The sequence below is a fragment of the Pelophylax lessonae genome (genome assembly GCF_965119305.1).
Source record: "Pelophylax lessonae genome assembly, chromosome: 6".
Lineage (NCBI taxonomy): Eukaryota > Metazoa > Chordata > Amphibia > Anura > Ranidae > Pelophylax > Pelophylax lessonae.
The window spans coordinates 99,447,512-99,457,189 of record NC_138773.1 but is presented as its reverse complement, the minus strand read 5'-3'; the positions used below and the strand labels follow the sequence as shown (position 1 = coordinate 99,457,189).

The 9,678-nt window shown below is 40.2% G+C and overlaps 1 pseudogene across 1 annotated transcript; it reads right to left on the bottom strand.

Moving 5' to 3' along the window:
- Window positions 1–238: 238 nt before the first annotated feature.
- On the bottom strand, window positions 239–9,142 carry LOC309557687 (annotated as a pseudogene). The gene is made up of 2 exons: window positions 9,102–9,142; window positions 239–1,080 (listed from the first exon to the last, which is right to left on the bottom strand). The product of its transcript is annotated as an uncharacterized misc_RNA (transcript).
- Between the last annotated feature and the right edge of the window lie 536 nt (window positions 9,143–9,678).

Here is a 9,678-nt window from a genome sequence, read left to right as displayed (position 1 = left end):
CAGCCTGACGTTAGAAGCTAATTGGCTACCATGCACAGCTGCACCAAAGTCTGCACTAGTTTTAGCAAAATCAACCCCAGTGTGCCTAGTGGAGTAGGTGATTTTGACAATAGTAGGTCTGACTGATAGTAGCTGTGACTTGGAACTTTGTAGATCTAAATTCTGGCTATGGGCTACAGTAAAGGTCCCCTATACCTTTAGATCAACGGGACATATTACAGATGTACATAGCCGAGTCCTAAAAAAATGCAAGACACTTTTTTCTTCTACTAATCCATGGCGTAGAAGATACCGGTTTTGCTCCATCTTCGGATAGTGTGGATACATCCATGAGCATCAAATCCTCAAAGCTGCCGAATTCTTCATTTGATGTGCTCCAGTTTTTTTCAGGCTCACAGGTTTTTTCCTTGTTAGATTTGTGGAGATCATAACTGTCCCAGAAGATACTAGGTGTAGCATCTATTCCATCTACATAGCTCAGTAAATCATACAAGGAGATTTCTGTATCACCATCGTCCAAGGTTTGTATGGTTTCATTTTCAAGCACACAACTCCTTTTCTTGTTTGATTCATGGAGGTCATAACTGTCCCAGAGGATACTAGGTGTAATATCTATTTCTTGTACACAATTCAGTAAGTCATACAAGATTTCTGTATCACAATCCTGTATGACAACATGTGAAATGAAATCTGCAGGAACCAAGAAATAGAAGATCTGTTGTGTAGACTGTGGCTCAGTATTACTCGCTGGTTCTTCCTCTGCAGCTATGCATGGCAAGGAGCTCCCATCCAAAGCTGGCAATGTGGCCAAGCTTTCTGTTAAATTGGTGTCTGATTTCAGGACATTGTGAGTGTGTACCTTGTAGTGAAGAAGTGTAGAAGTGATTAAAGTTTTCTATATCCCAATAATAGCTTTGACTTGGTGTAACAAAAGAGGGAGAGTTCCTACAACCAAAGAGTTCAACCGCTGTGTTCAACAAAACACACTTTAAGAGCTTGTTTGAGGACAAACGCTTGCCAAGTGTGTTTATCATTTTCCTTAAACGGTCCCTGATTTCCTTCAATGTTCTGACTCTATATCTGCTAAAGCATCGTAGTTTTCCATAAGCACCGTAGTTTGCCGCTATTCCACGGGCAGACGCAATTTTAAACCGTGACATGTTAGGTATCTATTTACTCGACGTGAGTTTGACTCGAACATCGGCTGTTCGCCCATTCGCCGAACAGCGAACAAATGGGCTTCTGTGCATTATGTGATTGGCCAAAACATGCACCCTGACCTCTATGCTTTGGCCAAACAAATCATCTCTGCCATGATTGGACAAAGGCAGACTGCCTTTAGCCAATCGTGGGTCAGGGGCTAAGTACACGCCCCACACTATATAAGGCTGCTCACACAGCAGCAGCGTGTAGAGTGTGAGGGCGAGATAGGAAGTGGTTGAGACAGGGAGAGGAACGTGATTTACACTCTATCAGACAGTGCAGTGCAGTGTAGTCAGCAGTGTAGTCTAGTTAAGACATTGCTAGCAGTCAGTTAGGCTGGGAGAGAGATTTGTGCTTTTTACAATTTAACCACTTTAAGACTGGAAGATTTTCCCCCTTAATAACCAGCCCCTTTTTTGCGATTCGGCACTACGCTATTTTAACCGACAATTGCGTGGTCGTGCAACACTGTACCCAAACAAAATTTACGTCCCTTTTTTCCCACAAATAGAACTTTCTTTTGGTGGTATTTGATTACCTGTGCAATTTTTATTTTTTGTGCTATAAACAAAAAAAATATCAACAATTTTGAAAAATAAAAAACAATATTTTTCACATTCTGCTATATGACATGCTCAAAAAAAATCAAAAATCAAAATGTTTTAACAGTTTAGGCCAATTTGTTTTCTGCTATAAATTTTTGGTAAAAAAATCACAATAAGCGTATTTTGATTGGTTTGCGCAAAAGTCATTGTGTCTACTAACTACGGGAAAGATTTAGGTTAATTTTTTTGTTTTTCTTTAATGGTAATGGCGGCGATCTGCGATTTTTTTGCGGGACTGCGACATTGCGGCGGACAGATTGGACCCCTAACTGACATTTTTTACACTTTTGGGGGTACCAGTGACATTACTCCAGTAATCAGTGCTCACAATATTCACTGTTACTGTAATAATGCCATTGGCAGGGAAGGGGTTAACCCTGTTGGTGATCAAGAGTTAAATTTAAGCCTAGGGGAGTGATTCTAACTGTGGGGGGGGGGCTTGGCTTGTGAAATGATCACAGAGACATGCGATCCTGTATAGAAGGATCACGTAGTCTCTGTGATCATCGCAGGGAGAAGGACGGACGGCTGTGTTTACATCAGCCGAAAGTCCTTCTCTGTCAGCGGGGAAGAGATTGAGAGTGTCAGGCGGCAATCGGAGCCGCCTGACACACGCACCAGCTTCTCAGCTGATGAGCAGGGGTGAGAGCATGCCACCAGCAGTGCGTGCTCGCCCCCTACTGTAGCTGCCTGCGCACGTCAGACGTAGAGGTACGACGGTTTGCCCAGGAGCGGCTGCCTGCCACAGTAAATCTGCGGTGGGTGGTCGTAAAGTGGTTAAGAGATCAGATAGTGAAGTGCATTCAGCAGTGCAGTATTTACCACAAAGTACTATGGTATGTATGTATATATATATATATATATATATATATATATACACAATGTATATATAGGCACTTTAGTTTATATCAGGCAATTTAGTATCTATTGCTCAGTTCAGTATATAGCAGCAGGGCAGTATATATATATATATATATATATATATATGCCACTTGAGTATATACGTATATCAGGCCATTCAGTATCTATTGGTCGGCCCTGTATATACCATATATTTATTTATATATATATATATATATATAGGCCACCTGAGTATATATCAGACCATTCAGTGTCTATCGGTTGTTTCAGTATAGACCCCATATTGATATCTACATATATATAGGCCACTTGAGTATATATCAAGCCATTCACCATCTATTGATCGGTTCAGTATGGATAGAACATACATTGCTATCAATATATATATATATATACAGTACAGACCACTTGAGTATATACTGTATCAGGCCATTCAGTATCTATCGGTCAGTTCAGTATAGACCTTACATAGATATCTATATATATATCTATATATATATATATATATATATATATATCTATATATATATATATATATATATATATAGTACACTTGAGTATATATCAGGGCATTCAGTATCTATTGGTCGTTTCATTATAGACCATATATTGATATCTATATACAGTATATATATATATATGCCACTTGAGTATATATCAGGCCATTCAGTAACTATCAGTCAGTTCTAGTGATGAGGACATGTAGCAGAATACATTTTGGCCAAAATTTATGAAGAAATTCGATTTTGTTTTTTCTTAAAAAATGTATTGGATATATTTTATAGCAGAAAGTAAAAAATATATTTTTTTTCAAAATGTTCAGTCTTTTTTACGATGGGATTACGATGTTCGGGCACCACCAACAACAAGGCTCAATTTTACTGCACCTGTATGACAATTACATGCGATTTGAAATTTGTATGTATATTTGTATATGACATTTTTTCCTTTAGAAATGTCTGTATTGCTGTAGCAGGCTACATTCATCGTAGAAATGTGCTACTTTACAGGCACATTAAGGGGACCCCTTAACTATACTTTACTATATTTAAAGTGAATTTTTCATTTTTATAGTTTCACTTTAAGCGTCATTAAAATCAGTCAATTACTGCTCCTTTAAAACCGATCGTTGTTAAAAACTTTTTTTTCATTGCTACATGTTCCCCAAGTCAGTACCCGGACCCTCATACACTTTTTTGGAGCCATAACTTGCATTTAAGCGTTCAAAATGAGGCCATTTGATTTTCGAGGTCCGAGTCCCATAGTCCAAAGGAGTTCATTTGTTCAAACTTACTTTTCCTCTGTTCGCGGTGTTCTAGTGCAAACCGAATCAGGGAGTCATATACGGGTATATATACACACACACATGTATGTGCCTCCAAAGACGCCTAAAAAAAGCCCATAAAAAACGCCTGCAACAACACACCTGGGTCGTTTTTGTTGCAGGCGTTTTTTTTGGGCATTTTTTTGGCGTCTTTGGAGGCAGGCATAACATCTGAACTTCTGTATAGGGGTATATATACACACACACATACAGTATATGTATTTATACACATACACACATATAAGTGTGATAGGAGCGGAGCCCTATGCCTGCAAATAATTTCATTAGCGCAGGCATAGGGTTCTGCTACTTTCACACCTATATGTGTGTATGTGTATATATATACCCCTACACAGAAGTTCAGATGTCATGCTTGCCTCCAAAGACGTCCACAAAAAAGCCCAATAAACGCCTGCAACACAAACGGCCAGGTGTGAAAATAGCGGAGCCCTATGCTTGCTCTACTGCAATTCTAATACAAACAATCTTTTTTTTTCCTGGTTCTGAACATGCCACAGAGCTGAAACTTCACAGGTACACTTTTTAGACACCCCAGACACTAAATCCAAAGAAATCTCATTTTATTTTTTTTTTTCAATAATTTTTTCAATAATTGGCTCTCTATCAAAAACGACAATTTGTAAGAACTTTTTTTGTGTGATTAATAGTCCCTGGGGCATGACCCAGAACCCTAGGCACGTTTTAGGGGCATTTATTGGGTTTTAGGGCTTCAAAATGGTGTTTTTTTGATTACCGAAGTTCGGGTCCCATTGATTTCAATGGGGTTCTGAAATCCAGGCCGAACTTTCGGGAAGTTCGGGTGTTCTGGTCGAACCGAACTTTTCAAAAGTTCGATCATCCCTAACGGGCAGCACTGGAAATAATGGACGGGCGTGCCCCGGCTTTAGAGGATTCACCATGTCGACTGTGGCCACCACTTTTCACTGTGGACACAGAGGCTGCTTGCCCTCTTTTCATGGCCTGTGAGTGTCTGCCTCTCCTTGTCGACCTTTAGGACATGATGTGGATAGAGATCAATATAGGGTATACGCAAATGGCCGATAGATACTTAATGACCTGATATGATCTAATCAATAGCCCTATGTATAGATATAGATCAGATCAATATAGGGTATACGCAAGTAACCGATAGATACTCAGTGACCTGATATGATCTAATCAATAGCCCTATATATAGATAGAGATCAGATGGATATAGGGTATATGCAAGTGACCGATAAGATACTCAATGACCTGATATGATGTAATCAATAGCCCTAAATATAGATAGAGATCAGATCGATATAGGGTATACGCAAGTGACCAATAAGATACTCAATGACCTAATATGATCTAATCAATAGCCCTTTACATAGATAGAGATCAGATCTATATAAGGTATACGCAAGTGACCAATAAGATACTCAATGACCTGATATGATCTAATCAATAGCCCTATATATAGATAGAAATCAGATCAATACAGGGTATACGCAAGTGACCGATTAGATACTCAGTGACCTGATATGATGTAATGAATAGCCCTCTATATATAGTTACATAGTTACATAGTTAATCTAGTCGGGTTGAAAAAAGACACAAGTCCATCTGGTTCACCAAAAAAAAAAAAACAGTATTGAAAACCCAACTATACAATCCTATACCCGCTGTTGATCCAGAGGAAGGCGAAAATAAACCCCAGCAAAGCATGATCCAATTTGCTACAGCAGGGGAAAAAAAATTCCTTTCTGATCCCCCAAGAGTCAATCGGATATTCCCTGGATCAACTTTACCTAAAAAAAAATGTTAGTACCCATTTATATTATGTACACCTAGGAAAGAATCCAGGCCTATTTTAAAGCAATTTAGTGAGCTAGCCAGAACCACCTCTGGAGGGAGTCTATTCCACATTTTCACAGCTCTTACAGTGAAGAAACCTTTCTGTATTTGGAGACGAAATCTGTTTTCCTCTACACGTAAAGAGTGCCCCCTTGTCCTCTGTGATGACCTTAAAGTGAACAACTCAACACCAAGTTCACTATATGGACCCCTTATGTATTTATACATGTTGATCATAATCTCCTCTTCTCAAGAGAGAATAAATTCAGTTCCTCTAATCTTTTCTCATAGCTGAGCTCCTCCATGCCTCTTATCAGTTTGGTTGCCCTTCTCTGCTCTTTTTCCAGTTCCCCGATATCCTTTTTAAGAACTGGTGCCCAAAACTGAACTGCATATTCCAGGTGAGGTCTTACTAATGATTTGTACAGGAGCAAAATGATATCTCTCTCTCTGGAGTCCATGCCTCTGTTAATACAAGAAAGGACTTTGCTTGCTTTGGAAACAGCAGCTTGGCATTGCATGCTATTATTAAGCTTATGATCTACCAGAACACCCAGATCCTTCTCCGGTATGGATTCCCCCAGTTCTACTCCACCTAGTATGTATGATACATGCATATTCTTAGCCCCCAAGTGCATAACTTTACATTTATCAACATTAAACCTCATTTGCCACATAGATGCCCAATAGAACAGTGCATTGAGGTCAGCTTGTAAGTTGGAGACATCCTGTAAAGAAGTTATTCCACTCCAAAGCTTTGTGTCATCTGCAAAGACTGAAATGCTACTTTTAATCCCAGACCCTATATCATTTATAAAGATATTAAAAATAAAGGGTCCCGACACTGAACCCTGGGGTACACCACTGATAACTTTAGACCATATATAGATAGAGATCAGATGGATATAGGGTATACGTAAGTGACCGATAAGATACTCAATGACCTGATATGATGTAATCAATAGCCCTATATATAGATAGAGATCAGATGGATATAAGGTATATGCAAGTGACTGATAAGATACTCAACGACCATTGCGCGTGCAGTGCATTATGGGCGCTCAAATTTCCCGCGAAGAAGCACATTTGTTCATCATTCAACGAACAAACGAACAGCCAGAACACCAGCCGCCTGGGCACCACATGCTTGACAAGACATATGAGTACCTGCCATGCAGTCCGTTGGCAACAGCACCTGAAAAAACTACATGATCAAAAAAAACATACTTCAGCTTGCTCCTCGTCTGGGATCTCGAACCCTACTATACCTCATGTCTTCTCAAAAACCTGCATTGAGAGGGATGATGGACAATGAGTGCCACAGATACTTGCACCCAATCTGCTAGCAATACACCACCTGTTGATTTCACAAGCAGGCAAATTGCATTACCCCAGTTGCTGAACCATAGAAAAAAATACTGTCCCAGCCATCCACATGCTCAGCCTCTTAATTCTAGCCTGGCCAAATTGCTAGCACTACAATTGCTGCCTTTTCATTTAGTAGAATCTGCCCCCTTTTGTGAATTTGTGTAATGTGCTGTACAACAGTGGCAGGTTCCAAAAAGACATTTTTGCATAAGGCCATTCCAGCTCTCTACCATCATGTGGAAGGTAGTGTTTTGGCCTCGTTGGACTGAGCAGTCAGCAGGAAGGTTCACATTACTACTGACTCTTGGTCCAGCAGGCATAGACAGGGAATTTACATTTCCTTCACGGTGCACTGGATAACTCTGCTGGCAGCTGGGAAGGATGCAGGACAGTGTTCAGTGCTGGAGCTTGTTTTACCACCACACCTCCAAAAAGCTGGTGTTGGTTCTGCCACATCTGTCTACTCCACTTCCCCCTCCCCTTCTTCTTCCTCTATGTCCTCTTCTGCTGAATTGTTCTCTGAAGCAGCAGTGCTCCATAAGCGTTCAAGGGGTCCCAAAGTGCTCCCAAAGCGTTTGAGGGGGGATATGATATCAATGTACATACCGGTCCTCAGGAAGGATGTGCTGGAACTGGAAAGAGTCCAGAGAAGGGCAACAAAAATAATTAGGGGAATGGAGAACATCAGCTATGAGGAAAGACTACAAGCACTGAACCTGTTCTCTCTGGAGAAGGGACGATTGAGGGGGGATATGATATCAATGTACAAATACTGTACTGGCGACCCTAGCATAAGGAACAAACTATTCAGAGAAAGGAGATACAATAAGACACGTGGCCACTCACTAAAACTAGAGGAAAGGCGGTTTAACCTTAAAGTGCGTAAGGGGTTCTTCACTGTAAGAGCGGTAAGGATGTGGAATTCTCTTCCACAAGCAGTCGTATCAGCAGGGAGCATTGATAGTTTCAAAAAACTATTAGATGGGCACCTTAGAGACCACAACATACAGGGGTATACAATGTACGGTTAAAAGCAAACACACACACACATCATAGGTTGAACTGGATGGACTGATGTCTTTTTTTCAACCTCACTAACTATGTAACTATATGCAAGCAGTCAGGATAAAAGATGCCATGCAGTGCTTCAGTTGGTCTGTCTAGGGGATAGGAGTCACACCGGGGCAGAGATTCTCTCATCTTTGCAGGGGCAGGCTCAGAGGTGGTAGAACAAACATTTTCTCCATTCTGGTGCAAACCGAACAGGGGGGTGTTCGGCTCATTACTATTCACATACAAAAAAATTGGGCTAACTTTAATGTTTTTTTTTTTTTCTTTATTCACGAACGTGTTTTTTTTTCCAAAAAAATTGCGTTTGAAAAACCGCTGCGCAAATACCGTGTGACATAAAAAGTTGTAACACACACCATTTTATTCTAAAAAAAAAAGAAAATCTCATTATTTATACCATCATTTGTAAACCAATAATACACTTATTGGGATTTTATTTTACTAAAGACATGTAGCAGAACACATTTTGTCCTAAATTTATGAAGAAATTCAATTTTTTTTTTTAAAAAAATATTAGATATATTTTATAGCAGAAAGCAAAAAATATTGTTTTTTTCAAAATGTTAGTTTTTTTTTTAAATTGTATATTCAAAAAAAGAAAAAAAAATTAAAAAAAGCAGTGGTGATTAAATACCACCAAAAGAAATCTCTATTTATGTGATAAAAAAATGATATACATTTCATTTGCGTACAGTGTTGCATGACCGCACAATTGTTAGTTAAAGTTGTGAAGTGCTCAATAACAATAAATCCCCTGGTCGTGAAGGGTGTAAAATCTTCCGGAGCTTAAGTGGTTAAAGAAGGGGCAAGAGCTCTTTATGACTACTTACAATTTGCCATCAGGCAAAGCACAGTAGTTTTCCATAAGCATCGTAGTTTGGCGTAATTCCATAGGCAGACGCAGTTTAAGGTCCGGTTCACACTGATGCGATGCGGGAAGGCTGCGAACTCGCAGCCTGTTCCCGCATCGCACACGCACCCCCGGCAGTTCACACTGCCATATGCGATACGCTGGGGGTGTCAATGTAATCTTAACGACACCCCCAGTTTGATCGCATATCGCAGTGCGATCGTGCAGTTCGCACAGGATCGGATCGCACAAGTGTGAACCGCTGTGCGATCCGATCCTGATGCGGCTGCAAAAATGCCTCCTGTGCGTGTTTGCTGTGGGAGCGATGCGAATTTAGCCATACAGTTTGTATGGCTAAACTCGCACCGCACAGCTGATCGCATGTAATGTCGGAGCAGTGCGCTCCGACATTACATGCGAACCCCGCACACGCACAAGTGTGAACCGGGGCATAAAGCGTGACATCTTAGGTATCTATTTACTCAACGTAACATTTTTTTTTTTTATTCATGAATGTGTTTTTTTCCCCAAAAAATTGCGTTTAAAAAACCGCTGTG